The 23,161-nt window shown below is 40.7% G+C and overlaps 1 protein-coding gene across 4 annotated transcripts in view; it reads left to right on the top strand.

The window, feature by feature from the left end:
- LOC135170233 (uncharacterized protein) overlaps positions 1 to 23,161 on the top strand; it is a 96,496-nt gene that overhangs the window by 51,354 nt on the left and 21,981 nt on the right. The window contains exons 9-10 of one of the 4 annotated variants that reach the window (XM_064135865.1): positions 13,750 to 13,965; positions 16,179 to 17,148. The exons of 2 other annotated variants lie outside the window; for them this stretch is intronic. The gene's annotated coding sequence lies outside the window, so the exon portion shown is untranslated. Of the gene's footprint in view, positions 1 to 13,749; positions 13,966 to 16,178; positions 17,149 to 18,226; positions 18,750 to 23,161 lie in introns of those variants that run through there. One more of the 4 variants, XM_064135863.1, reaches the window with a different exon arrangement.

The following is a 23,161-nucleotide window of genomic DNA, read 5'->3' as shown; positions in this document are numbered from 1 at the left end:
AAAGAAATAATTATGAGAATGTGTTTTTTTTGGATAATTTTGTGAAACTGTATTATTTTATATGCGTTTAATTCTGTTTTTCTAAATATATTTTATTTCACGAATTTTTCATGTTTATTTTCTCATTTTTTCCCCTTATTTCTTGGTTTTCCCATTCATTTGGAGTGATTTTCGGGGGGAGGTAACTTTGGGCATTCGTAAATTAGAGAATTGTTACAGAATTGAGGGAGGAGGAGAGACAAATCGATAAAATAAATTTGGTAAACATGGAGAATGTTTAATGAGGTGGAATAAGGAGATTTTACGTATCTGAAGTTCCAATCGTTTTTCAAGGGAAGTTCCTTTGGAGATCAAATTGCTGCATAGCCAGGAAAATTTTCGGTGGATGAAACAAGTTGATGATCCACTCATCTCTTCAAGTTTTTTCAATTAAATGATGACATAAATATCCGAATTTCTCAGACATTTTGGAGATTTTTTTCAGGCTCAATCAATATTCAAAATTCAGAGGAGTTTCCATTCTACTAATTTAAAACATTAATTACCAGTATTTTTCATCGAAAATTTACCGGTTTCTCCAACTAGACACTTTTTAATTCTCCAACTGTTGAACTCGCTGTGAAATTTTTTTGGAAAATAAATGAAGGAATTAGAAACAAATTCAATTGTCTCCTTATGCACCTCAAATGTTTAATTGTAACAAAAACTATTAAATAAAAAATGAAATTTAGTATAAACGTGTCTCATCATTACTAGAGTTAGAGAACATCTACCTGATGACGAAGCAATATTGTTTTATCAACAATTATTAATAAAAATCCTTTAAAAAAGTAAGAAAAAAAATTACTAAATCACATGATGTTAGGTGTAGTCCCATATTGCTATGCGTCTCCTAGCTGAATTTCTATGTTTTCTAATTCGTTGTGAACGGAATAGTTCTTTTGGTATTAACGATAAATAAAAATATTAAACCTATAGAGTAATGAAAGTTAAGAAATGGAATGATTATCGTCAACGAGCTGCGTGGCGGCTCATGCGTTTTTATATTCTCAAATCACTAATAAAAAACAGTAGCGAAACCCAAAGAAAAATTATAAAAATTATCATCAATGCGCATACTTTCCAACCATCTCTAATCAACACAAAAAACAATTAAACAAAATTCGATTGAACATGTGAAGAGGGAGAAAGCTCACTGCCGCCACGATAAAAACAAATTATCTAAAATAAATGAAGAAAAAAATAAATGATGTATGAAAAAACATTGTGAATTATGTATTTTGATGATGCCATACACAAGTACCTCATGATGCAAAACACATGTACAAATGTTCATACGATTCTCAGAACGATAGCTAATTAATAAAATAATGAATATCCGAAAATGAAAATAGAAACTTTAAATAACAATTTTATCCGGAATAATTTCATTGCTGTTATGTCGATTTATTCATTAGTAACAGCAACTGACCTCTATCATCACCCTTTCACCTCCCCACCCCCTTCCATTGATCGTTCTACATCAAAACTCGATGTCAGTATATTTTACATCGCAATTACGAGGAGAGAAGACTCTAATTGCCCCCTCGTGTGTACCGATGGTGAGGGGCCATAATTTTTGTTGAATTTTTTTATTTATTTTCATTCTCTGGAAAAACTACTATGCCAAAGGATTAAACCTGGGTACAAGTTTATTGCCGCTTGCAAGCATCCTGTGATAAATAGGAAGATTACGAGAGTCTTCCTCGAACGGGCGCGACGCACAGTCGCTTCTCCATGGACCATATGTTCCTGCTCGCTTGTAATGATTCTCAAGGCTGTGGGATACTATCGGCCAGATTTGTTGGGGCCAAAAATGTGGCGGAGTGAGGCGGGTAGAGGGCCTTCTCAGCATTGTGGAATGAAAATGGTGGGGGTTTTCCGGAAAATTGTCAAACACTTGACCATTGAAATTAAAGTGCTTCTCCTTTTTATCCCAAGACAAGATATTCAAAAATTCTCTAATTCGTGTTGAGAGACAAAATCATCGCCCAATCTTTTCGTCTGACTCACCTTAACGATATTCATTAAATATTCATTTATGATAATCCAGTGAGTCGAGTATTGAATGAGTTAAAATTCTTTGTTTTCCGGTTTTAGAATTCTAGCACTTTTTGTTGAAGTTTTTTTTTTATATCTCGTAATTTGGATTCCATTCACGTCCAGTTTTTTTTTCATTCCCTCGGATTGGGTGGGTTTCTGGGTTCATTATTTGTGGAGGAAAAATGATTAATGCAGTCATGGGTTTCTTCGAGTTAATATCTACAAAAAGGCTGAAAGTGTTGGGATGAACTGACAGGGGAGTCATCGATGCACAATCGCTTTTCTCACGATACTAAGACAGCTGCTGTAATGAGTTGCATCCTCACGTATAGGTGCAAGTTTAAACGGTTGGATAAAGTATGTACGTGATGTTGCAAGTTTTTCTGAACTCCTCATAAATTCAATCTTTTGCTGGAGAAGTTTCCCTCGAAATAAAACGAAACTGAAGATATCTAATTGGATGAAATATTGATATGGGCAATAATTTCGTCGAAGCATTAAATTTTATGGAATCATCAGCAAAGCAGAAAAGTAAGATGAATTTTCACAATGAATTTTTATGATTGAAAAAATATATATAATCTAATTGACGAATTTTAATATTGATTTAACGGCTGAGAAGATTAAATTATAATTTGTTTAGCTGTAACCTCCCCAGAACCCCTTCCCTCCAAACAAATTCCTCCCTCAACCTGTCTCAGTCGTGTAAATCAATCAAAAAAAAAATGCACAAATAGAATCATCCCCATCCTCCCCTCCTCGATCTGCCAACTTTCATCCCCTCTGAAATCCTCGAGACTCTCCCGTATTCCCCACCGTCTCAAAGCAACTAAAGGCAGGTCATGTCACCTCCATATTTTCATCAAAAGAATACTCCCAAACATCACAAAAAAAGGAAAAATCCTAGGGCATCCCCGAGCCCTAAGAAATACTGCGTTAATCCTCCAGTATCTCTGTTATGTTTACCCCGCACAGAAAATCTCTAACAACTGTGATATAATCCATCCAGGAAGCCAGTGTATTATCCCTCCAGAATCTAAAACCCTATCTTCTTACATAGCCAGAAAAATGCAGTAGAAATTATCCTATCGCTTGGTCAAGTACTCTTTGGTTACACGCTTATTTTTACTTATAAATAATTTTACTTATAATTAATTGGTCAGTCAATAACGCGGAGAGTGTCGGTTCCATTTCGTCTGGAGCCTTTTTCTTCAAATGATATTATATTATATATTATATTGTGTATCACGATTATTTCTATCACCATTAATTCTTATCGTACATCTGCAAAAGCCTTATCCATAACACTGAATCATTCGAAGGAAATAAAAAATTCAGCGAAACGTGAAGAGCTCAGAAAAAATTCCATCAATTTTTCCCCTCCCTTCTGCTCGTGAGACTGACCTTCCCAATCATCATCGTTTTGTCACGTATTCGACCCTCGGGAGGAGGTCGTCGATCCTCCGTGATTACTCGGGATCAATTAATTACACGGGCATATTGATAAACTTATGAACGAGATCATAGATTAAACTGAAAGAGGGGGGAATGCAGGATAATGATCCTTGTATTCCCCCGGGAATAACGGGACATTTCTGAGTGGTACGTAGCGGAAAACACGACGGAAGAGTGAAGCAACAGCGGTGATGAAGGGGCGGGAGGGGGAGGGGGATCGTTCGGATAAACTCCATCGAATCGACACATGCGAAGTTCCGTTCCCATGGCCTCTTTCGTTTTACCATCACGGTTCCTCAATTCAACCGCAGTGTTTTAGATGCAACGATGGTAAACGCCAGATGGTCCACCCCCTAACGAGCAAGTGGAGATGAGGGTAATGGGTAATCCAAACTTGAGTATGTGAAGTCGATTATATAGTTTATGAGATCGTATATTATACGAAAACTGATACGATGGGGGATTTATTCTTTCGGGGGTTCAATTAACGTAATTTATGATTGGGGGGGGGGGGTCGTGTCAGATACGTAATTTCCATTGAACATTCATGTTGATTTTTTTTATCGGCCAGTTCCCCCCGTGAAATTCTTGAAAAATCAAAACCCCGATTATTCCGAAAAATGTCCATCAGTCCAGCCTCGCTTGATACATCCGGTAGATCATCATCCTCAAAAATATAAGAATAAAATATCGAAGAAAGCGTTGACATCAAATATACCCCCTCCCGATAGTTCGTACGCTGCCGAAAAAAAAAAGATAAATCTCCGGAACGATGGGATGGGCTCTGCGGGATTCTATTCATTTTTGTGGCGCTGGAGGGAGAATAGAGAGGAGAGTAGATCCAGTGATGTGCGCTATTCAGGTTCACGAAAGCATATCTTCAGGCGCTCGGATAGATTTTAGAGGAGGAGCTCAGCGAACACCGGCGCCCCCGTGCACCGAGTGAAAAATAAAAAAAATATATATATAAAGGGGGGGACCAGGTGCATCCCGAGAGAGCCTGGGAAGCGCAAACTCTTCGTGGGCCCTCGAATCCTCCGATCGTCCGTGATGGTGTCTTTCTCATCGGTTTGTTTCACTTCAGCTACTTGCGTTTTCTGCCTGTCGGCAGATGCTGAAGCTCACTCGGCATTTTTACATTCTCTCTGATGTCTCATACTTTCTTCACTCCTTCGAGTGCCTATCGTCCCTTGTTTGTCCATTGGAAAAATGCTGCTTCCTCACTTCTGTCTTTACGGACAAATGATTTTTTTTCTCATTGCCTTTTATTTTCGGCTGATTTTATTGAATTTCGGAGGGAGATGGGGATCGACACTGGCGAGTTATTCCGGACTGGTGATTTTTCGGATGCCACTGAATTTTTCGACGAATAGTTCAAATAGTCCGAGTCATATTCAAGAATTTATTTTATTGGATTTGTCTTAAGGGCATCGGCGCGCGACAGTCTCTGCCCAAAGTTTCTGCTCAATTGTAATAGAAATTTATGAACTTTCGGCAATTATTCCGAAAATGGGCTAGAAAATGGCCAATTAATTAATTTTTTTTTGGTTGCTTTCAGTGATTATTGCGACAATTAAAAAAAAAGATTCCAAAGATTGTAGAAAATACATTATATCTCACTTTCTCTTTTTAAATAATGGAACAAATTCTCGTTCCATAATAATACAATAAATTCTGGGAGGACAGCGATGATTTCTTCTTTGTTGGATTTGGGGCTCAGAGTTCTTGGAAGCAGTTGCATTGGCAGTGGAAATTGTCCAGTCACCTCTCTAGATGACGAATGAGGAGATTAGAAGGTCTTTGGAGACCTTTGTTGCTCGTGAAATGTATTTCAACTTGGCAGGATGCCGGAATGGAATTCCCAATAGAATATTTTTGCGAGATCAGGGGAAATCTCACAGCAGATGTGAATTCTTTGTTCTAGGAACATTTGGCATTTTTTGTGACTTCATTGTCATGAATATCAATGTAAATTTCCGCTACAGTAAAATCAACACCCGTTATTTAAGAAAAAATTCCAGTTATGGCACTGGAAATTTTTTGAGTGGAATATCAATTTTTTCCACGATCTTCTGTGAAAATTCTCCATAAATCCCTAAATATTTGCATCGGAAATCGCGAGGAAAATTATGTTAAATGCATTAGTTTTTCATAACTTAGGAAATGGGATTTTCCCCAGCGAACGGAGAAGAATTCCTAAGATAAATTCTGGTGCACGGTAAAAAGAACTTGAAGGGAATCACCCCATCCACAAGTTCATTTAATACACCGACGACTGCTTGGGAAGTCTCGATGGAAAAGGCCGGGGGGTGAAGGGGAGTGGTGGAGGTGGTGGGTCGCGGAAGGGTGAAAGCCGACGACCTGTTGAATCAGACAATATCGCGTTTTTACTAATGCCCCGGCATGCCGAAACCAGAGTCGGTGCGGATCCGCGAGGGAAAGGGGTTGAGGGGTTGAGTTCGCTATATCTCCCTGGCGGTGCTTTTTTTTTTTCAACTGGTTGGCGAGGTAACCCTGCGGAACGCCCTGCGGCCTCAGCTGAGCGTTAAACGAGCAGTTATATTACGCATATGATTTTCCCCTTTCCTCATCTATTTTCGTTGAAAAAGCCGAGTCCAACTCAGCGATAAAGTCATTATTTTCCAAGCAAAATAATTTTTGTATAGTTTCTCTTGAAAATGTAGAGTTATGTATAGTTATTTCTCTTTTGGAACGTGGAGGATTTAGTGCAACGTTACAAATAATTTCAGTGGCAGGAAAAATGCTGCAAACCACCCACTATTTAATCACCAAAATTTTCTTTTCCCCCGCTTGTCCTTGAGTGGAGGCATGTGTCACATGTGTCACTGGATGTCACTCGTGTTGCCCATGTGTGACCTCACAAGGAGGCACACTGGAACTTCAAGGACAGAGTAAAAGTCCAAAGAAAAATATAAGTGAAGCCATTGTCGAGAAGATCCTCTTTCCCTTTCTCTGAATGTTCTGGGCCAGCTGATTGGGATTTTCCTCTAGCGAGGATTACATCTGGTTCTCTCAAGAGGGCTTAATACCAGTGATTGAAAGATAAACAAACGATTTAAAAAAAAGAAAATGAAATGAGAATTTTATTGGTAAATCAACAATGGCAAAAAAAATGATAGAACTCTTCAATAAATATTTAGCAACATATTTTTCATCTCGTCGATTTCCGGTAATCCGAGCCCATCTCGCAAAGACACGTGAAGCGTTTTCTCTGTTGCCCACCCGTAGGAGCCATTAGCATTCTGTCTTTGAGTACTGTCGGCACTTTCTCTTTCCGGCTTCGAAAGAAAATGCGCGATCGAGTTTCTCTCATACCCTCGAACGACAGCGTGAGACGCCAGTCGTTCAAACTTCTGAACTCCACAGGTCCAGTAAACCCCATAAACTGCGGAAATACAAATTCCAAAAGTAGAAATCTAATAATCGATATTAGAATAGGATTGAAAGAAGGAGAAAGTAAGGACCGGTTCAAATATTCTCCGTTTCCAGTGTCTGAAAAATGAATCTCTGTAAATGGCAATCACTAGCGAATCTCATAAAATAATTACGTCCATTATGGTGATCTCATAGGAGTTGGCATAATGCCCTATTCATAAAATTTAATATCGTTCGTATTCCCCATTTCAATGTGTGAGATCACTGAAAGGAAAAATCAGGCATTTTTTCCGTTAAACCGTGCGAATTTGGCGGGTTAAAAAGTCCGAGGAATCAGTGTATAAATCAAAAAGTCCTTGGCACGATTTTTTTCGACATTAGAAAAAAAGAATTTTTTCAAACCGAAAAAAAGGATTTTAACCTTTTTATGATTCTCGAGGGATAAAAAAGCAACAATGGCCAGAATGACCACAGAAATTAACCCTTTCATTCAATTTTTCTTGATATTAAAAAATTTATACGATCCAATGGGGTACCCTCCATCACAAAATCGAAACCACCGCCAACCACTTGGCCTTTTAATAAATTTTTTAACCCCCTTTTCGCACTCAACCCTTTTCCCCCTAACCTTTTCCTAAATTACATTTTTTCATGGAACTAATATCATCGCATTTCTCCGTAAAAGCGTGAAAATTTGCGATACGAGAGACGTTTCATCCCCCTCTCCATCCAGCCACCCTTTCTCTTCCCCCCTTTATCTTCCTTTGTTGTTTTTTTTTTCTTCCGTTTTTATTTGAAATCCAACTCTTGCCTGCGCCCCTTTTTCCCACGGCAGAATCCTTTCTGGCTTTTCCCAAAAAATACTTGCACCGGCCCCACGTCAGCACACGTATAGGGGTGCTCAGATGTAGCTGCCCGGTTAAAGGGACATAACACAAATTTCACCGGGAATAAATGCTCGTGCATTGTTGTGATTTCAAGAAAAAGCGGGGGATTTTTTTTTTCTCTACTGACAAATCTTGATGGACGTGAAAGGAATGAGTCGGTGGATAAAATAGATTCAAGTTTTTCTTGGTGATTTACAATTCGAAAAAATGCCAGTACTACGATCACGGGTCAGTGAAAAATCTCGAATTGTGTAACGAATTGAAGTTAAATGAAATTCTCTTGACAAAACAAATTATTTCTTACTGCCTACAGTGCTCTATTTGAAATATCTCAACCTTTCAAGCAGTGCCCAAGAGTAACCCTCTAGTGCATCCCCATTCATAACCGAGCTATTCTGAGAATCCCTGAATAACACGTTCGTAACAAAATTTTTTTTTTCATTCTCATAAATGTTATTATCTCAGAATAAATCCCGGGTGTACATGGCACGACATTCTCCCCATTATGTACAGTCGATGTGTGATCATCGAGCCGGAAGGGGGTGTCACCATGGGCGGTAACTAGCGCAAGTGCACATACACGCATTGGCAGGTATTTATTCCAGCCCGAGGTTCTTGAGAAGCGCCCAGTACAGAGGAAGGAAAAAAAAATTAAAAGAAAACGATTTAGTTCTCTCGCATGCGATGAACAAGCGGATATCCTTTGAATCAATGACCTACATCCGACGTTGAACCCTTCATATTGTCCTTGAGAGTTGAAAAAAAAAAAAATTGGTAGAACTAGTGCGTGTAAGGGTATGAGGTTATCGCATAATAATGATCGTTAAATTGTGGATGTTATAAGTGTCATTTGCAGCCCCCAACCATCGCGGTAATTTCATTAAGACATCTACGATTCACTTTTCGACATTCCTGTCCTGCCAACAGATCCACCTCCCTCCTCCTCTCCCCCATTATGTCCAGATGCACTGGGATCTACCTGTCGTACTCTCGGCACGAGGAAGTAACCGGGAATGGACCCGGTGCTGATGGGCCAGGGAAGATCCAGAGAGAGAGAGAGAGAGAGGGTGAGATTGTGGGGGGTACCATGAGAGAAGTGAATTGTGAAGAAGTCCGAGGCATTTTGGCCTCTCCCATCCGCATCCATACACGTATGTGACCGATGCGTCGAGGGTACCTTTTTGTTACAACCCCGAATCGGGTTGTGGTCGCGTGCCGGACCGGAATCCCTTTCTTGGTTTTGGGTCTTGGTGTAATTTTTTTTTAGCTGGGCCCTGAGAATTAGTGGCGATGTGCGGTGGGTCCTGGGAGGCGCCCAGAACCCCGGCTTCTGTGTGGTGAGGGGGAGAAAGGGCAGGAGGAGAGGTCAATCGGGGATTAACCTGATTCCGGGGGTGTGGAAGTGACCAGGGGACAGTCGCTTTTTGCGCGCAGGTGGGGCATGTTTTGATCAAGTGGATGATTTTTAAAGGACTGTTTTGGTCCTTCCAGAGTTTTTCAGGTATTTGGGAATTCAGGTTGTTCGGGGAGCGTTACGAGGGATTCCATGTAAGGTGCACGGGCTTCCACTTTTTTTTTCACGCACGAGACACTCGAAAAGTCATTCCTTAAATATTAATTTCCACTGAGTTTAACAATGGAAATCTGGAAACGATTGATTCTTCCTAAACTCTATATTTTCCTAAATTTGTTTCTCCTCGTTCTTGAATGAAAATGGAAAAGATCAGATTTGCAGATAATAAATTTTTAATTTGATTCGTTAATTACCAAACTTTTATAACAATTTTTTCACTCAAAATGCCAATGACGTTCTCCAGTTTACGATATTCAGGAATTTTACAGCTCCAACATTTTAAGAGAGTTCTTCTCCTCCCCCTAAGTTTTCTCACCTGCCATTCTTCAGTACTAAGAAAACTTAGAATTAGCTCCCTCGACGTGCCAGAAAGTAAAAGAGGGACAGAGACGGAAGAAGAATACAGCCCCGGAGCGAAACGTTATAAATCGCTTTATTGCTTGGCACCCCCGCGTACAAAATTTTTCACGGACTCTACGAGTGAAGCTTCGTCCAAAGTATTTCACGTCCGGTGATCGTAAATTTTATGTCTTCCAATATACACTTGGACATGGCGGATTTGGGGAAGAAGGTTGTTAGGTACAAACGGTACTTGGCTCTTGGTTCTCTTTACTATTTCAAAATATCCATATTCATCTAACCTTCAAATAAAAATTTCCCAAGTATGAATTTTCCCGAATTTCTTCATTTTTTCTTCTGACTGGAATTTTTTTTCTTCCCTCGATATTTCTTATCGTGCATTCACGTCCAATCAACGACTGATTTACACGAGACTCACCACATCCTTTACTCCTGCATAAATACCCCCACTCCTCAGTACACGAAGATAATCCCCTCCCCCATGTCTCCCTTAATTTCAGTAATATCCTCTCCATATAATTAAATGCAATACTGAAACCCTTTGAAGCGTCCGCTGTTTGTGTTCCAAATTGCACTAATTTTTTTCACCGAATTTTTTTTTCAGCTCCCCCTAGTCCAAAACCACCTGCACCTGCACGAACTCCTGATGATAGTGTTTTGCAAGAGAGACAGATGACCTTGAGCGATGCAGACCCTCGTGTCTTCCGCCAATGAGGCGCACACACGTCAAAAAGTAACCCAAAATAGGCCATACAAATATAGCCATTGATTAGAGGGGGGTAAAATCCCAAAAATTTAACTGGACTTTGTTTCCGGCGTTGAATCGTTGACCTCGAAAAAAAAAATAAATTTATGCGATCGATGTGGAATCGATCAATTCACCATATGTTAGGAGAAAAAATAATAAATGTGGTGTCCCATTAAAAATAACAAAATGTAACGCTAAAATTTCCCATTTTATTTGACGTAGTTTGGAGGCCTTCCTTTGTCACGGTTTTATAGGTCGTTATAACGAGAGAGGAGAGGGCCGATCGTGAATCAAATCGCATTAGGCTCGCAGATGCATATTCATGGGAAACGTATGCGGGATTACACAGATTTCGTTGTGACACGCCTATATAACGGGGGTAGGGGTGCCTCTGTGTGTGCAGCTAAAGGGGTTCTAGGATATTTATCAAAACTAGAGATTGTGGGAAATGGTCGTTGATTATATTGTATTATATTGTACGTGGATATATATTTTTTCATTTTACAATGCAAGTGTTTAGTATATTATACACCGAACATTAATATCAGAATGCAAATTTCCATCTTCTCTGCCAATTTTCATTGAAACCCGAAATTTCCTAACCTCCCACCCCTGAAATTTAACGTTGCATAAAAAAAAAATAATTTCCACTATCGGCGCGTGCTGTTTATAATGTGAAAATCACAACCATCCCCATATCGTCATTCATCCCACCAAACCTCGCTGGCCCGTGCTGAGGATGAATGCACACTGAGGATTATGCGGCGCGTGTGTGCCCCAACCAAAAGACCCATTTCCCCCTCCTCCTCATCGCCGCCTCCTCTTCCGACTTCTCAAGAAAAAGACCTGATATCCCGAGGCGGGATAGCCCAAGGGGTCCCGGCACGTCGGTTACGCGAACATTGTGTCACGCACCGGATTATCCTCGGGCTTTTCCCTCCCTCCCTCCTCTCCCTCTCATAAAGGTTAAAGTTATGTGGAAGGGTTTTTTTTCTGGCCCCGCGCATTTTCGCGCCAACAGAAGAGACCAATGTCGGATGCTGAGGTGTTGGGCTGCCTATTCAAATGCAGATCCCCAACGGAGAACCGGATGAAAGCTGTCGATCCACAGGAACGTAACGCGAAACTCGAGACTACTGATATTTTTATGGGTAAAGGGCCGAGAGAGCGAGATGAACATGTTTTTTAGGAATATTTCAAAAGCGTGACATCTTGAATTGTAACGAGCACTTTATTCTTTCGTACCCGTTTACCTAACCCAATTGTTTGTTGGATTATAGAGGGGCTGGAGGGAGGGAATTTACCTGTAGGACGTGGTTAAATAGAAAGCACGTGGGATTTCATTTGAATACACCTGAATAATGCCATTCAATGGGGTTGAAAGAAATCACGGGGAGTGAATGGAGAAATTTGGGGGGATTGTTTGGATTTTTGTGAATTATTTGCATAACGATTTCTTTTGGGTTTTCTTTGTTGTGTTGTGCGAATAATGTGGCGATTTCTTGATTGATCTTTCTTTTGGAGAGGGCTGGGTAGGGGGAAAAATGTTTGAGAATCAACAGATTAACGAATGGTTTTTCGGCACAGTTATGAATTTTTAATTACCAAATTTCATGAAACATCGGTTTAAATTTTTGAAGAATATACTGAGCCCGTAAAATGTCCCATTAATACTACCTTGTAATAATAACTCTCAAAAACATTTTCACCAAAAAATCCTAAAACAATATTATTCCTTTTACTCAAAAGAACGAGAAAGAAATACAAAAATAGTGAATGGATTTCCCAGGAGTTGGCAGTTGGATTTCCAAAAGTTTTACTCGCGCTTACGAATCCTCCCTTGGGACTACGATAATGCGATTACGTACAGCACCGCGGTGAGACCGAAGGTTGGAGTTTGATGCCACTGCAACCCTGGCTTCACCAGATATTATTCCAGGGTTTGCGAGATTATTTTCACTGTCCTTTTCTCACCGGAATTACGATGCCTTCACTTAGGGCTCTTGTCGCGTGAAATATTAATTCGACAATTTTTGTTTAAATTTTTGTGGGGCATTCGGTGATTTATTTCATTCAAATAAATTTTATTTGTTTGAAATAAACCATTTCTTTGAGTACAGTAAGTTTGAGATTGTAAAGTGGCTGGAACATATTTCCTTACTACGTTATTTACCATTTCTTGTGAATGCGGCCCTTCGAAGGAATTACCGTGGATGGCCAATAAAATTGGGGCCATCCCAGGGTGGTCCCTCAGTAAACATGACCATCAATCCTGTCATAAATCATCTCTGTGTCCTTGGAATACCGAAGCATCACCAAAATCGAAACATCGGTACTGTTATAGCTCAAAAACAGGTGTCGTTGCTAAAAAAAAAAATTCTAAAAAATAATCCGACAGTTTCACACGAATGAAATCATAAAGCAATAAAATAATGGGGATATCTTCATTTCTCCGTGTCATCCACGACGATATCTTGCTCATTATCACAGAAATTTTTTTTAGAACTCTTCCGAAAAAAAATTGAAAGGATCAGTGCGATGAGATATCTGGGTCCGTCCCAAGTGGTTGAGTGGGGTTCCTAATCTCGTTGAGGATCTCAGTCTTTCAGATAATAAACTCAACATTTTTCTCGGGGTGATAAGAGAGTGGAATGATGTGGGGGTGATTTATTCATTTGAGTTTGTTTTTGAAATGAGTAATAAAAACTAAGCTGGAAATTCTTGCTTATCTTCCAGCTGAAGTTGCGAGAAACCTGTTCCAGGGGGAGGGGGAAGAGGATTTTTTTTATTTCCTTTGCTAGTTGACGAAAAGGTATCTCCATAGAAATTGATTCACAATTTATGGATAAAATTTTTCGTAATTAAGCTAAAAGAAATAAATTTGAAATATCATTTGAAATTCCCCACAAGTGTAAGAGCTTCACCCCACCCCATGGCCTCTCTCAATCATAAATCCGAGGAGCGAAATAATGAAAAAATCGCCGGGATGTTTCACTGTCATATCAATTGTCCCCCGGAAAGGGTTGCCCCAATACAATAGAAAATGTGTACACTCGAGTGCTCTTAAAAAAAAAAAAAAAAAAAGACTGAACGAATAGAAATCTTACAATCAAACGCACGTCCCGAGCGTACCTGTCCTTGCTGTCCGTCTCCCTCTAAGTGCATGTGACCCTTTACCTCGTAAATCTAATCACGACAGAGAGAGTAAAAGGGGCGAGTAATATTTCAAGGGTTTTCACGTTCGACAGACCGTAACAGTCGAACGGGGCCCATGACACGAAGGATTCCAATGTAGCTTGCTTTCTGTTTGCAAGCTGCCAGGGATTGAGTGAGTGAGAGGAAGAGGGATAGATGCCACTACTGAGTGAGAAATTGCAATTCGGGGGAAAAAAGGAGGAGCAGGAGACCACCCGTTGGGCTAAGAACAATTCCTCAGCAATCCTCGTCAAGCATCGAAGTCTGAGGTATTTATGGCACTACTTGAGCTGCTGAGATTAGCATTGCCAGATGTAGAGTCGTAAAAAAAATTTGGGAATTTTGGGAATTCCCCGTTTCTGCATTCAAATTGAGGGATAATAAATTATATATTTATATTAAATTAACTATATTTAACTATATTAACTAACTCCAATATTTTGAAATATTGGAGATAGTGAAAAAAATCTTTTAAATTTAAATTTGAAAAAGTTTTAAATTTTTTGGAAGAAAATTCTAGCGCATATTTTTTTATAAGAACAGAAGCTGTTGTTCATCGTAAAAAATCTTTCATCTCTCTCGCCGTCATCCGACCCATTCCAGAGCCCCCCGCACTCCTTCAACTCATGCACCCTGCAGGGATGCTAATGAACCTGGAGGCCTGCTAATGAATCCATTTTGGGTATACGCCTCGGAGAGAGATTCCGCGATAACCAGTGATAGATTCTCTCCCCAAAAGAGGAAATTCAACATTTTTCTTCCTCTCATTTTCAGTTTTCCCGAGGTGAGATTGCGTGATTCAAAAGTATCTCATGCAAATTTCTCATGTTCCTTTATCTTCTCCTGTATTTTTTGTCTTTCCTATTTTTTCCTATTTTTTTTACTCACTCTTTTGGAATGGGGAAAATATTCGCTGGCGATGTACCAGAAGTAGTCTTAGGGAGTTTCCCAGGGCGTGCATTGAATTCCAGAAAATGTTACAGTAGATACATAATACTCTCAAATTATTCTGTGAAGGTATGGGGTATGAAACTACCGTCTCAACTTGTTAATCAAGTTGGTTGTCGACATTCCAAATTTTACCGAGTTATTTTGTAGAGGACCAGTGTTGAAATTTCATTCTTCATGGTACATGCTAGTTATGGTTGAATAATCCGGCGAATATTCGTATGGAATATTTCCGTAAGACTCTACAAATAATTTTATCATCTCTTTATTTAAATTATTTCATTAGAATAGGCTGATTAAGACTTCAGAATAATAAATTTCAATGCGCCAACTACAACGAACATTCTAGCTGCGGTAATACATAGCTCTCTGAGTGTAGGTACTTTCTGAAAAAGGTTTTTCGGGGGGTGGGGAGGCTTAACATTCGTTGCCACCCCCTCACTTCAGTTTTCCCCTATTGAAACTGCTCCCTCTCTCTTTTCACGTCTCGCTTCCTATTTTCTCCTCCTACTCACCCCCTCACTAGCGAAGAGTCGCCTCGGTGAATTTCCTAACGTTCACCACCCGCTGAGTTTTCTCTACATTTGCCTGGGCCCACCCTGTGGACAATAGTTGTACCTTGGCACCCACCGTATATACCCGAACGACAATCGTCTCGAAATCGTGACGGTTTTACTGTCGGAGAAAATCCATGTTAAATATACAATCGCATTCAGGGATTTTCGTTGTTGCTGGACAAAATAAATGCGTATGGAAATGGTTATTTCAAATATTTCAAAGTGCGGGAAAATTTTGAAATAATAACTATGACGTCACTAATTGAAGGGAGAAATTCATCTATAAAATTTTAGAATCCAAATGGAATAATCAGCTCCGGCTGCCAAAATCGAAAAAATTCAACTCCCCGAACACCAACAAAAAACTCTACCAATGCGTTGAAACATTGATCACCAGCCAAGTCATCAGCCCATTGTCACGCAGAATAGGGTGCCCCAACGAATTGCATTTTTATGCCGCCATTTCATTGTCCACCCAATTTCCCCCATCCCCTCGGCTTTCACCCCAGAAAAAAACCGTCCGAAGAGAGAAAAATGAAAAAAAAAGAAAAACCAACGAAAGATCCGGATGATTTCCAGTATCTACTTGATTCGGTTGACTAGAACTATCGGAACGGGGTGCGGGATCCAGTGCGAAAGGAAGATCACCCCCTTCCTCCCCCCTTACCCTAGCGCCCAGACCCGGTGACTTCCAGAAAACTGCGTAAGGTTCACGTCGATGGGCAAAACAAATCCCCGGGTTTGGTGACTCCCCAGAGAGATCACTTCATCCCTCAACCCATCCGCCGTATAACCCAATCCCCTGGACCTGCCCCATCGCCTCTTCCCCCTTCTCCTTATTCTCCCCTTTATCACTCGAAAAAAAAGCAAAAAAAGGAGAAATAACTCTGAAAGAGAAAAAAAAAACTCTTGTGTATATAGAATAGTGGGAGTGAGGGACGCACGCGAGAAACCTGCATGAATAATTTCTACTCCAGGTTTTGGTGGAGACCAGAATGGGGATGGGGATGGAGATGAGGGGCGAGTGAAACCACGAATGAAGAAGATGGAATGGAGAATGGAGAAGCATTTGCGATTTTCCGGGAGGGAATATTTAGAATCTTGCCTCGACGTCGAGGCTGGCAGGGGGAGCACTGCCAGTCTGCCAGCTCATACCCCCTTGAAATAGCCTTGTCAAGAAGCGAAAAGAATCGTTTCGCTCTGAGAAGCCTTTTCTCTGCTTTTTTTTCTCCATTTTTGCTGGTCATTCCTTCTGCTGTGGATGACACAATGAAACTGAAAACATCTTGTTTTTACTGATGGGATAATTCGGAGATTGAAATTAAGATGGGCAAATCATTACTGAATGTCTATCCAGGCGGCCCGAAAATGCCCAACGAGTCACGAGGAAGAAAGGACTTACGTTCGTGAAAATTTACGTATGCCGATTACGTAAAAATTACCCACGATTTTTGGAAAAAATATTCAATGTCCAATATTCAATAAAATTTACGGAACGCGCTATTTGCTCGTCGACTTTGGACGCGGGCAAGTGCATTTCATGTCAATTCAACTGCTTACATTTATTTCAAACTGAGAACAGGATACAATATTATTCGGTTAAGATCGATTCATCACTCATTGCAAAGCCGTGTTAAAAATAATTGATTAATTTATCCTCGTGGCACATCTTCCTCGGAAACATATTCCCGAACAACACTGATGATTGGCGTGACACTGGAATCACAATTGTTAAATAACCAATTATTGTCATTGCTGTCAATGAGAACCACCTGAAAAAGCGCCAAATTTTTAGGGATGTGATAGGCTTACCCTGGTTGGCCAATCTCCGCACCGCTGTCCACTAGCCGCCATCGCCAGCATTGCGATGAGCATGAAAATGCCGAGGAACTTCATGATGCAAAAATAAAAATGTTGTGATCTCTTCACAAAAGATTTGTTTGATTGTGAGTAATTAATGCTCAGAGACATCGACTTTATATAGGAGTTCAGGCTTCGATGTACGTCACAAAGTTTATTTTATTAAGTTCAATTCTTACTCATAAAAATATTATCACATATTGAATTGAGGAGATAAGAGTGCTCTCAGCCCCTTATCTTATTTTTTTTGCAATTAAGTATATTTTATGGATATATTTTTATTAAGTCGTCTTCCCATCCTAATTTTGATCTTTTTGAAATATATTTTTAGTTGATAAACTTTGAAATGTTTGAATTCTACTCAGATATACTCCAAAAATTGCCAAAAAATGAATTGCAGGCAAACTATAGATTCTTTTTATATGCATAATCTCCTCTATTTATCCCAAAGTTCACTGAATAAAAGTTACTTTATTCTTCGTAAAAATATTTGCACACGTGGAACTCAAGAGATAAGTCTTTCTGCGTTATTAATGGGTTAGATAAAAACATGATATCGTGTGTTTTATGATGATACTAAATTACAAAGCAATCCACTGAAAATGTTGTTAAATATGGGCCATTGAACTGAGACTGTTTAACAAAAATTTTAGGGCCAAGAGGCAGAACAAAAAGTTCCCTCTCCGAAATAATTGTTGTTCACTATTCAATATGAGTTTAATTTTTTTTCCTCCACCATAGAATCTCCCTCCAAGATATCGTGACTTTGTCGAAAGTTGCGGCGTAATCTACAAATCACATCCCGCATCATTGAGTATTAATGGAAAGGTAATCGTATTACCCGATTACTCGATAAGCTGGCTCTCCAGTGCCTCAAGTTTCTGTCCCTCCCCCTGCACCGTCTTGGGATTTCGCCTTCTCAAGATTTCTCGTGTCTCGTCTCGAGCATCGTTTATGCAAGAAGTTCGGCTATAATTTACGAAAATTCACGAAGACATTCTCGCATTGAAAGTATTACCCTTCACCTCTACAATTTTTCGCACATCATTTTCTACACCCGAGAAGCCCATCGCTCTATAAATCTATTATTTTACTTAATTAGTTATTTTTATTATTATTCCACGAAGAGGGATTTTTCTCATTGAATTTTCCTTGACATTGTCAGGTTATTTTCAGTGGCATTTGCGGTTAACCCGGATGTAATAAAACTCGTCAGTAACTGGGGTTGTCCAGCTACCTATGGCTCCTCACCGAGAGAAAACCGACAGAAGGATGCTCTTGGGTTTGTCCCACTTGTGCAGAGTGTTTTCACACTGTCGCAATTAGAAGGCCTCCTCAACGTGGCACAACTGAGTGGCCACTTCTTCCTCAATTCCAACGATGGTAAACGTGTCCTATGAAGCTCTTGACATTTTTAAGATTTTACGAGTGACTATTCGGAGAAGAACAACAATTGACTTAAGGGAGCGGGTTAAAGATTTTGTGGACTTAGAAGGGATGATGGACAACTTATCGCAAACTCAAAGCCTTCTAACCGATTACTGGTTCTGATAATCAAGTACAATCTTAGAAATTCAGCGGCGTTCCATTGTAATTATGTTAATGATTGTCATTAGAGTGACGGATAATCGTAATGATTTTCGAATCTCGAATCATTAGCCGATTTTCCACAACCCCTTCCTCTCATGAAAAAAATAAAAAATTAATCACTCATTCGAAATGTCTACCTCTCAAATCCCTCAATAATAACTATTCCCATCATGTCCCTCACCCGAAATAACAAGACTGGATTAAGTTTATAATTGGACTTTAGATATGCGTTGAGTAAAGTCGAGTATATCCATCGTCTGAAGGACATCAGAGGCATCTCCGAGGGCTGTGTCCAAGCCACCTCGGACACCCAAGGGTGTCTAACGTGTATGTGTGTGTGTGTGTGTGAGTGGCAATCGATCACGTTGGCCATTCCCCCATCTCCGAAACTTCAATTCTCCCTAGCCCCACCACTCCTCTGTAACACCAAAATTTACCTAACATAGGCAGCCTTCCATCTCACTTGCCTCCTCCCCCCCCCCCATCTACCCTCCTCTCATCGCGATCCTGGAGCCCCTGATACGTATACCAACGAAAACCTCTGTACCAGAGTGAGTGCCTCCGACGTCGTATGCGAAGGCCTAGGATAGAGTGAGCTTGTTATGGACGTGATGGACCCTACGTAGCTCACGGCTATATAGCAAGGAAGTGGTGGATGAGACGAGGAGAGGGAGGAATGAAAATTCAAGTGGAAGTGTGTATGTATATAAGGGGAAGAGAAGCTTTTAGAGACTGGAATATTCACGAAGTGAGCCTTGGACAGGGCGAAACACATTCAGCGGAGGTGGGAGCGCTCTTCTTGGGAAGATGGAGATGCCTCTCGATATTCCCTTCTCTTCGTGGACGGCGAGACTTTTTTCAGAATTTTTTTACGATAGGGTGGGGGGGGCGGAGGGAGGACAATGGGGAGAGGTGGGCGAATAACAAATTGGAAAAGTTCCAGAGATTTTGGTTTATAGAATGGAAAAATGAGATGAGTTGACTCTGACTGAGAAATAAGTCAGCTCTCGTTTTACCCCTTCTGCTTGTTTTCTAAAATGAATGACATTTGAAATTTTGTCTTTTGTGATGTCTCATTCCATCTCCCATTGTTTCCATTTGAGTAGAGACTATACCCCTTCGCAAGATTCACCCTGCCAAACTGTTACAGCACACGTTTAGAAAGCCACTGGGGTGTGAGGTGGAAAACGAAGTACAGTAGATCCCTGGCTCTGTCTACTTTGATTTCGTATTCAGCCAACGTCGATGAGTTGTGCACACGACGGGGTCCAAGTATAACCATGAGGCACTGGCTACGACTCCTTCAGCAATCAGCGGTGGTCCGCAGTGGCTGTTTATCTTTGCGCGTGATTGGCGCCTTCAAACTGCCAACTATGGATGTTTCAACATTGACAGTGTTGGCTGAGGAGTCGAGTGGAATCATGATTCAAGAAGATGAATGAAAATTCTTCGAAGAAGTCCAATGTAAAAGTTATTTTACAGCAATTTTCTGGTGACGAAATGATTCATTGATTTCCAATGAGAGTCATTGATCATTGGTCGGTTTGGAAAATTTGAATAACGTAAATATTCAATACGACTTTGAAATTGAATTTCCCTACCCAACTCAATGCGATCCGTTTCCCTCTGCGAATACCTTCAGTTTTCACATCCTCCCACCCCCTCCCCCATTATTCCCTGGAATTGTTTATTCTGTCCTGTTTAATTATGCCATATCGATTTGCTGGGAATTTTCCGGACTATACCGTTCATTTCCGTGTCGTTGGATATGAGATCCTGGAAATTCCGGTATCAGGCGTAAATTCTACGAGCCAGTACATGTATACATATATACACATATCTTTCCCCACGGGTTGGACTTTAGAATCTCACCCCCTCTAACGACTTCTCTCTGTCCATCCAATGGAACTTCACCCCCAGGCATATACCCCATCTCTAGCCATCGCCTCCAGCGACAACATTCTGTAGTCCAACGATGAGAGGGTGACCAACCCCCCTGGCCTCTTCTCTTGCCCTCTTTGCCCCCTTTCGCCTCACCAAACTCAATCCAGTGATCCTCAAGCCCCTCATCTTATACTGGGAACGTTGGCCAACAAGGAAAAGCAATTTAAAAAATCTGACACCCTCCAGAGAATGGAAATTGCCAAACGAAAAATAGTTTCTCCAGAATCGATTTATAGATTGATTCTTTTATCTTTGTAACCCACCTGAATGAAAATTGAGGAATACTCTGAATCTCTTCCTCTCTCTCTTATCTTATATTAACAATTTAATATGGAATTGTTTAGGAAACGTTTAATTCAGATTAAAAATTCCGGTAATTTGAATTTTCTACAGTAGATTATCAGCTGCAATCCCCCAAGGACTTCAAAATTACAGAGTATTGCCTGAAATTTTTGTCCTATAGCAAAGAGAGGGATTACGGTGGTAGATTAAAATCCCGAACGTGCTGCACGAGGGACTTTACCGCACAGCTAATCCCGATCATTGACATGCAGAAATACTTGAGGGTATTATCCGATAAATTTTAAATGCCCAGGGGTATTAGGAGGGCAATTTCTTCAGTTTTAACTTTAACGCATAATTTTTCATGAGCGATACGACTCTACCGAGATATTATCATTTAAATTCCGTAACAAAGTGGTGAAATGAGGAGAGTTGGCTCATCTTCGAGCCAATATCGATAATCATTCCCTCGACTGTGACCAACATTGACGATTGAAAACCAACGCAAACCCATCAGGATGTCCACCGTACGTGAAACGATGAAGGGAGTCACCTCGATCGAACGTAATTCCCTGAAAGGACTCACTTCATTCTCACCCTTCCTCCTCCCGCCCCCTCAGATGACGACGGAGAGGGATGGATCAACAAGGAGGATAACCACTATATGTATATCCAGGGGTTGGGTGAATTTCTACGAGCCAGTTGGTTGAATCGTGAGGCAACCGAGCGAAGAACATTCGAGCCTCGGTAAGTGGCGTATGGAGATATCTGTACAGGGAGAAATGGAAATATACAGTATATGTGTTTGTGTGAGGGAAAATGGGGTGGAAATTCCCTCCCTGCCATCCTCCTCCCCTAGCGCCCTTTGGGCGAAATGAGAGGGGGATAATGTTAAGGGGGCGAGAGTATCCAGGTTAACGTCAAGATGAGGAGGTAGAGGACAGGACTGAGGGAGATAAGTACTGGTGGAGGTGAGATGCTTGGAGGATGACTGAAGGACAACGAATGTCCATCCTCTTACTCGGGCTTCGAATGAGGTTGTGATGAGGCGGTTAGGGGGAGGCTGAAGGGAGTGAAATTATGCCCATCCTTGTCTGTGAGTATTCATCTTACTCCATTATCGCATACCCGCAATTCAACTCACATTCAGAGTACGTCAATAGGGAGGAATCTTCCAGGGGAAGGTGGTATTGGGGATGTTGGCGACGTTTATGGGGCGCTGAGAGGGACGTTCGATAAAAATTCTTGGAAAAATTTTAATTGTGATTGGAAAAGTAATATGGCGAATGGAAAATTCCGGGGAGGTGAAAAGGCAGATAATTTTGGATGGGAATATGACATAAAAAAGTCAAATGATATAGAAATGTGTTATGTCTTGCAAATAATAAAGTTACGGAAATATTTACCAATAACTTAACTCTTTATGACTTAGACAGTTGTACAAAACTGAAATGACGTTAACAGGGTGAGCTGTAGCTCAAGCTGGAGCTTCGTTAGTGTGACTTTGATTGTCTCGGGTGGACGGCAGAGTTAGGTAAGGGGAGGAGATGGGGTGAAAAAGGGTTGAAGAGGAAATGAACACCGGCATTGGGAAGCCAGGGAAATTTCCGGTTCCGCTCAGTGGTTAGTTTTTTCGAGCAAGCACAGTTACTGAGTCATTTACGGATCAGGTTTACGCAAAAATGGTTTTGGTTGTATTCAGGAGAGTTACTGGGTCAAAAGGGATGTCATATTTTTTTTTTATTGGAAGGTTCCGTGGCTTTTCAGTGGCAGCAGTCAGGAAAAATATTTTTATGCCACTAGTGAAATATAGCAACTATAATTTTCGCAACTTTGCAGGAAGTTCTGAATGCGCAGGTGATTTAATCTGTCCCTCGTGTGGATTAAAAATCCCCCTGTGCCGTGCACTTTTACAGCTATTCTTGAGTGACTCGTTAATAATATAAATATCACTGTGTCAGTGTGCCACAGCGCGTGTTGGGGCGAAGAAAGAGGGAGATGTAACAAAATGAGGAGAGGAAGAGAGACTCTGGGAAAATCTCTCTTTTCTGGTGGATGTACTTCCACATCGGACCACTTCGTAGAAATAGCACCTGACGGATCCCTTGGAATATTAATGGACTCTGAAGTATTCAAGTCTTCCTACCTTACCAAGTGTCGGTGGGTACCGTGAAGGGGAGAGGGGAGGGATGGCCATCTATTTTCAATAACACGGGGAATCCGTCGTGTGGCCATGGCCGTGGCTATTCCTGAATATTTTAAAGGATCCCGTAATGATCCTATG

Source organism: Diachasmimorpha longicaudata, chromosome 16 (genome assembly GCF_034640455.1).
Source record: "Diachasmimorpha longicaudata isolate KC_UGA_2023 chromosome 16, iyDiaLong2, whole genome shotgun sequence".
Taxonomy (NCBI): domain Eukaryota; kingdom Metazoa; phylum Arthropoda; class Insecta; order Hymenoptera; family Braconidae; genus Diachasmimorpha; species Diachasmimorpha longicaudata.
The sequence above is the reverse complement of the archived record's forward strand: the minus strand, read 5'-3'. Positions and strand labels throughout refer to the sequence as shown.